Source organism: Vulpes vulpes, chromosome 5, assembly GCF_048418805.1.
Source record: "Vulpes vulpes isolate BD-2025 chromosome 5, VulVul3, whole genome shotgun sequence".
Taxonomy (NCBI): Eukaryota; Metazoa; Chordata; class Mammalia; order Carnivora; family Canidae; genus Vulpes; species Vulpes vulpes.
In genome coordinates this window covers 40,594,782-40,602,120 of record NC_132784.1, presented here as the reverse complement: position 1 = coordinate 40,602,120, position 7,339 = coordinate 40,594,782, and positions in this window count along the sequence as shown.

The following is a 7,339-nucleotide window of genomic DNA, read 5'->3' as shown; positions in this document are numbered from 1 at the left end:
TGGGTAGCAAGCCTAAATGCCCCCAGTGGGTTACTGGTAGCAGAGGTGATAAATAGTTGTACCTTTTGGTCCTTTTGGTCCTTGGACCTATGTGTTCTACCTAATGGGAACATGGAACCATGTACTGGTCATACAGAGTATATGTAGAGTTCTGGAGGATAGTGAGCCTTCCCAATAGGGTATTATCTCCAAGGTGGCCACCCAGCTATGTGATTAGAAAGCCATTCCACTACTCATTCAGGCTAGAGCTTCTCAGTCCTACAGTAGGACCGTAGGACTTTTCACTGGTGAAAGACCGGTGGTTTTTAGGGTCATATGCCCCCTGCCACAGTACCTTTGCTGCAAAGTGGGTCACTTGGTCTGCAGTAGTGTTTTGGGGCATCCCATGTTGGTGGATCAGACACTCTTATGTCTTTGGATAGTGCTACTCTTAGGGCTGTGGGCAGGAAAGACAAAGGCAAACACCTAGCTAGAATAGATATCTTTCCTAGCCAAGACGAATTATAGCCTTTTCCAGGGTAGAAGAATTCCAATGTAATTGACTTACCACCAACTGACTGGTTGATGTCTTTGAGGGATGGTGCCATATGTTGGATATTTGGTAATACTTGGTGCTGGCACTTGGTAATTGAGAGCCTGTGCCATTGCACTCATTTGTAAACTTCGTCTCTGCAATCATGGCTGCTATGTTCACTCATGCATTCAGCACTGGGGTGACTGGTAACAAAGACAGGCCAACTCACTGTCAACTTGGTTGTTTAATCTCTTCTATCAGAGATGCTGTCTGATGGGAATTAACATGTAATACAAAGATCTTCTGTATTCATGCCCACTCTTATGAGGGTCATCCAAATGCTTCTTCTCAACTCTCCTTCTCCTCAAGCTTCCAAATTATCTCCTACCAGGCACCTGACTAACCAGCTTAATGTATATTTTAACTTTCAACCATTTACTTTCAGTATAAAGTGGAAGACTGGTGCATCACTTGCAGCTTTGCCTTCTGGGAAGAGGGCTGTCTTCTGGGCTACTGCTGAGTGGGTGGCAGTGCAGCAGCAGCTAAGCCTCTTCCCCCCTATGTGCCCAGGGCCTGAGAGGCTCCATGCTGGTGGCTCCACAGGAGAGGTGCTGGTGCAACAGTCTTGGAGGACACGTGGGTGTCCTTGCTGACACAGCCTCCCACGTGCTCTCTGAACCTGCTTATGCCTGTTCCCTGTTGGAGCACTTTCATTTAACTAGTTCTTCTTTTTTTATTTTTATTTTTATTTTTTATTTTTTATTTATTTATTTTTTTTTTTAGTTCTTCTTTTTTTAAATCTCAAAAATATGATGGTACCATGCCATCGGGGGGGGGGGGGGGGTTCAAAGGCCTAATAAATTCTGTATTTTTCTGGATTAAGGTTTAAGTAATAGCTTGCAAGAATATATGCTGGTATCAATTGCCCATAATTGAGCTGCATCTAGGAAATTTGGCCAAGGACTAAAAAGAATTTCAGAGAGAGCAAAAATACCTCCAGTGTCCAAACAGCTAGGGCTGGCTGAAGCTAACTTGTGAAGGAGGCAGAGTTTCTTTTTTCATTTTATACAGTTTTGTACTCAAATGTTTTTGTACTAAAAATTAGGAAGTACTTGGGTTTTTTGGTGTTTAAACAACCCAGATTAAAATCTTAGCTCCACTATCTTCCAGCTGTTGATCTCAGACAAATTACTATTATTTTTCAAAAATATATTTATTTTTAAAAAATTATTTATTTCTGTGATCTCTACACCCAACATGGGACTAGAACTCATGACCTCAAGATCAAAAGTCACATGCTCTACTGATTGAGCCAGCCAGGAACCCCTCTGAGGCAAATTATTTAACCTTTCTGAAACTCAGTTTGCTAGCTAAATATTATAATTATCCCATGACACCCAAGTTGACCTCATAGGGTTGTTGTGAGGAATAAATGCGATCTTCTTTGCCTAGCATGTAGGAGCTGCCCGTTAAATGCCAAGTGAATGATTGTATAGATGATGGTTGCTTTGAGCTGGTGTGTGCACAGTGCCCTGCACAGAACCTGTTGTGAAGGACAGGTGAAGGGGAAAAGGTAAAAGGATCAGGAGGAGCTGGGTTTGCCTCAGATGTCAGTTTTTGCAAGCTGGGAGATGGCAGATACTTCGAATGTTTAGTTTCTCTGACCATCTAGAACTGGCACCCTAAATTCACTGAGAAATTACAGGGAGGCTTGGGGTTTTATGCAGAATGATGGGCAAGGCCATTGTAAGGGATGATCCTGGTGACATATTTATATTCCTTGAGACTCCTCCTCTTCTAAATCATCTGTCTTGCTTCAGAGGTTCCACCCCTCTTCAACGTATTCCCTAGTTTGCTTAAGCTCTTCTCCTCCCCATCCTCTTTTTAAAAAGATTTTATTTATTTATTTGAGAGAGAGCGCGCGAGCATGGGTAGGGAGAAGGGGCAGAAGGCGAGGGAGAAGCAGACTCCCTGCTGAGCAGAGAGCCACATGTGGGGCTTGATCCCAGGACCCCAAGATCATGACCTGAGTGGAAGGCAGAGGCTTACCTGACTAAGCCACCTGGGTGCCTCTCCCCATCCTATTTCTTCCTGCACCTTGTCCAGTGTCTTTCCCCTGTTTGGATTGTCTTCCACTTCTTACTTCATCTCTTCCACCCAACCTTCTGGGGTGAATCCTTGCTCCTCATTATTTTGAACCAAATGGGCAGATTCCCAGTGAGCACAGGATGGATCTCTGCTTACCTCATTTGTGTATTTCTCATTTGTCTGTGGAGAGTTACATTTCTGGAGAGTAGCCATCACAGTGCTCAAACAACAACAACAACAACAACAACAACACTTGCTCACTACATATATTTTGGGTGATTATCATGTTCTCTTTAGACCTTCCAACAAATATCAGGGAAGTGCCTATGTGGAGAGCTGTGATTCATTTTTAGTGTGTGTTTGGAGACATCATGTTACTTCCCAGAGACTAAGTTTCATAAATTGAGAGTATTGGGTTTGATCACTAGAGTCTTTTCCAGTAAGACAAGTATGTGATTCTAGGAAGTATGTGGGTAATAACTTATATGCTAGGCCGTCTTTGCATGGCTGGCTCCTTGTAATTCAGGGCCCCTAGTCACTCTAATGTATGGCCCCAGCTTTTAATTTCGGATGGTGATGAGTTCAAGGAAGAGACTGTCTGCCTTCCTCCCTCCCTTCCTTCCCTTTTTCTCTCCTTCCTTGTTTGTTTGTTTATTGTCTGTCTCTCCTCACTAAAATGTGAGCGGCCAAGAGTTCAGGGCCCATGTTTTATTCACAGTTGCTTCCCTAGCATCAATAATGGTGCCTATTGTACAGTGGGTGCTCTGTAAATATTTGTTCAATGAATGAACGAGGTCCATTAAACTGGATAAATCCACTTGTTCTTGGACTGTGAATAGCCACATCCTTGCCACTAGACGAGTTCTAGTAGTTCATCCCGTATTCCATCTAGAACTACACATTAGTTGGGCTGGCTAGATGGGTTTCCTCATTGCCTGCAAGTCTCAGGGCAGGAAATGCCACCACAACTTCAGCTGTTTAGGCTTCAATGTTTGTCATGCTGTTCCTTTTGTCTTTTATATCATGTAGTGGTTTCTTACAGCCTGGGCTTTAGGAACCATGCATTTTAGTGGCCCCAGCCTTGTGACTATGATTTGAAGATTTGTTTTAATTTATGAGTTCTTTGGACCAGTCCTTTCTCCCTTATGAAGCAAGTCTGGAACCATCATTTGGTAAATCCTGTTGATACTTTTTCATCTCCCACTGGCTGGTTCATTACACTGTCTGGTTTATATGGTTTCCCTGTAGATTGTCAGCTCATTTGTATAGTGGTTTGTTCTATCTACAATGCTTCATTGTTTTCAAAGAAAAATATTGTTCACCAGCAAGCATGGCCTCCGATCTTGCTCTGTTGAGATTCTGCAGATAAAACAGCTCTGTAGATGAATGCTTGCTTGAGGCCCAGGGCTAGTGGAATTTAGTGCCTTCCTGAAACTAAGTGTTTTGGGCAGGGTGGTGATCTGGAACAGCTAGGACCTCTAGGATGGAAAAGGAGTCAATCTTAGTCAAACTGTAGAGCAAGGGCAAGGGGAGGGTGGGAAGAATGATGAATATGTACCAGGGACTATGTTGTGCATGATTATCTCAGTTAATCCCCTGGCAAAGCTGGAGAAAACCAGTGCTTGTTGATTTAGGTACCTACGGTGAGTAGGCTAAGCTATCGCCTCAACACAGACCCGGCAAACATTAAAGGTCATGACTTTTTTCACTATACTGTGCAGAGCCTAGAATAGTGCCTGATACATCAGGGAATCTTCACTGAATGAATGAATAAATGAATGAATGAATATTGGCCAATCTTGGTTTTACTTCTTTGCAATTTCCATTTTGATGCCCTCTTTTCCATCCGACTCTAGAACTGTTGGCCAGTTAGCTCCCCTCCCTAACTTTGGTACTCCCCATAGGTCTCCTATTCTCTCAAGTCTCTGATCCATTCCTAACCCTGAAAACTGAGCTCTCCATCCATCCAGACCTTCCAATCTCAATCCTACTCCTTTCAGGACCTTTGCTAGGAGTTCAGTAAGAAAACAGGTGCCGTGTGTTTATGGTGCTCATTATACCCTTTTCAGGGTCCTTCTTGAAGAATTACTTTAGCGCAAAGATAGATCTCTAATAGCAGCTGCTTTGCCACAGTTGCAGTTGGGTAGAGGGGTAGATTTGGGGTGGGAGGGAATTTGAATGTCTTTTAAGTTGTCCTAGACCTTCTGCTGCTTCTACATATGCTGAGGAAGCAGAATTGAGAGAGGAACAGTAGGTAGGTTCGAGGAGAGTGTGTGTTTGGGAGATAGAACAGGGGATTGAAGGATATTCCCGCTATGAGGAAGTCCCCATCAGCTGCAGATCAAGACTTCTAAGTTTCTAATGCTGGAGAATGAAAACAAAATCTCTTCTCCAGACTTCTTCCCTAGATGTTAATGAAAAGAATGGGGCTTTTGTTTTCCTACCTTTTTAGAAAATGTAACTCTGTATATAACAACCTATCTTACTATAAGAACCTATCCATCATAAATAGGGAGGTTTGGGAACAGAGCTTTGAAACCTAAAAGACCCTCAAACCACTGTATCAGTGCAATTCCTGTCATTCCTCTGCCCAACCCTCCAGGGGTGCCTGCTTACAGAAACCCAGCCCCGGCATCTGAGAAGTGTAGAAGCTTAGAGGGCAGCCCCTCCAATTGTTTTCAGGTAGTAGGGTTAGGAAATTCTCTTCTTACTTGTGACTTCCATCTTTTAGCCTATGTGTGGCCTTCCGAAGGGGAACAGATTCAGTCCTCTATCAAGCACAACTCCAACTATCTCAGCCCATTTCAGCCCTCAGAGGGTTAATTATGCATGCAGCTCTGCTCTGCAGAGGGAAAGCACAAAAGGCAGTGTGAAATTAAAGTCACAGAAGCGGTACTTTCTAGCTGATTGTCCTCTGCCCCACACCCCCAAACATAAATGTGGGTAAAAACTACAGACGTGGGTCACCGTGTTTATGTTGACTGTATGACAGATTCTCTGCCACTGGGCCTCTGCATCTTCATTTGGAATTTCTGGCTCTGTGTCGCACCTTAGAAATAATCCCTGCTTTTTCAATCTCTCTCTCTCTCTCTCTCTCTCTCTCTCTCTCTCTCTCTTTCTCTCTTCCTGTCTGTGTGTGTATGTGTGTGTGTATGTGTGTTGAGGAGTAGGGCGGGGTAAGATATCAGGAGGGAAGAATCCCAGAGATCTAGATGATTCTATAATTAATAAAGAAGGAAGACCCTTCTGAAATTTTTGCATCATTCTCAAGTAAAGTCACTGCACATGCCATAGCCATAATCACTGAATTTGATTAATCACTGAAGAGAGAGTTGAGCTTTTAAATGCTCTCCCTTTGGACATGGAGTCATTCATATGTTTAGTGGGTATTTACTGAGTGTCTACTGAGTGGATAATCCCATTGCTGCTTCTACATGGACTGCCTTATTTAAGCTACCTGTGGGTTTGAGATTGGCCAGGAAAGAAAAGTCGGTGATATTAGTCAAATCATCCTAATTGCAGTCACCATTTATTGAATTCTTACTCATTAGATAGATGCTGTGTGATTTAGGTAACCCTTGCTCGGCCACCGCTTGCTGTGACTTCCTTGCCAAATGGCTATTACCAGAAGTTCTGCAACCAGGATCTGCCCGATGGGGCTGCAGTCCAGGCTCTTCTGACTACGTAGCCTTGGATGGCTCCTGGAAGTCATGTTACCTTCTCATAGGGACAGGGGCAACAACAGCGACTTTGTGCTGAAAACACCGTGAGTTCAGTGCAGTCCACACAGCCTCACGGAGCACGAAAACATCTTGTAGGGTTAAGTTTAGTCTAGGCAGACATCATGGAGGAGGTGTCTCCTTGGAAAATCATACAATGAAGGGAGAATTCAGATTCCTGGGGAAATCCACTTGGGCTTGCCTTGGTTTTGGTTTGCTTAGGAATCAGATATAACTGACAAATGGAAAAGCTACTCTCCTTTCTCTCCCTCCCTTTTTCCTTCAGTAAAGGAGACAGTCTAACTTAAAGGAAGAGATCTTCTCCCTCTGACTCTCTCTTTTGGCCTGTGCTGAGGTAGGAAAACCCATCTCCCTATTCATCTTCTTCTTCCCTCTCCCCTCAGACTGGAGTTCCCATCCTGTACTTTGTGGTTTTCACTTAACGAATGTTAATGAGACAGCATTGTAATCACCGGATTTTATAAATATCTCATCCACAAATTGGACCACAAAACCCAAATGAGCCAGCTGAGCATCTATATTCCATGAGCCTGTGTTTTCCCCACAGTCTTAACCAAAGGATGTAAAACGTGTTCTTGCTTTGAAGCTCTTCGGGCCCATGGGTGTTAGATGCTGAGGACAACTGCTGTTTGCCTGGCCCTAACTCAAGTGGCTTGTTGGGTATGAGCCTTCCACAGAGTCCTGGGTGATGTAAGGGATTTAGGCTTGATCAATTATACCCTTTTCAAGTTAACGCTAGAAAAATGAGAAATTGATTTTTTTGACGAAACAATATTTTAGAAATTCAGGATATAAAAATGGGATTTGACCTCTCTTATCAAGTCAGCTATCATCATGATGATTACAGTCTACAATTATGCCATATTTTGTATGTCACGGCCTAACGCGATCAGCTTGTCAGATTTGTTCGGGGAGAGGGTAGAGCAATGATAAAGCATCCAGCTGTGACTGCTTTGTGGTGTGAAGGGGAGAACCTGGAAGATCCATCTTGTTCAGC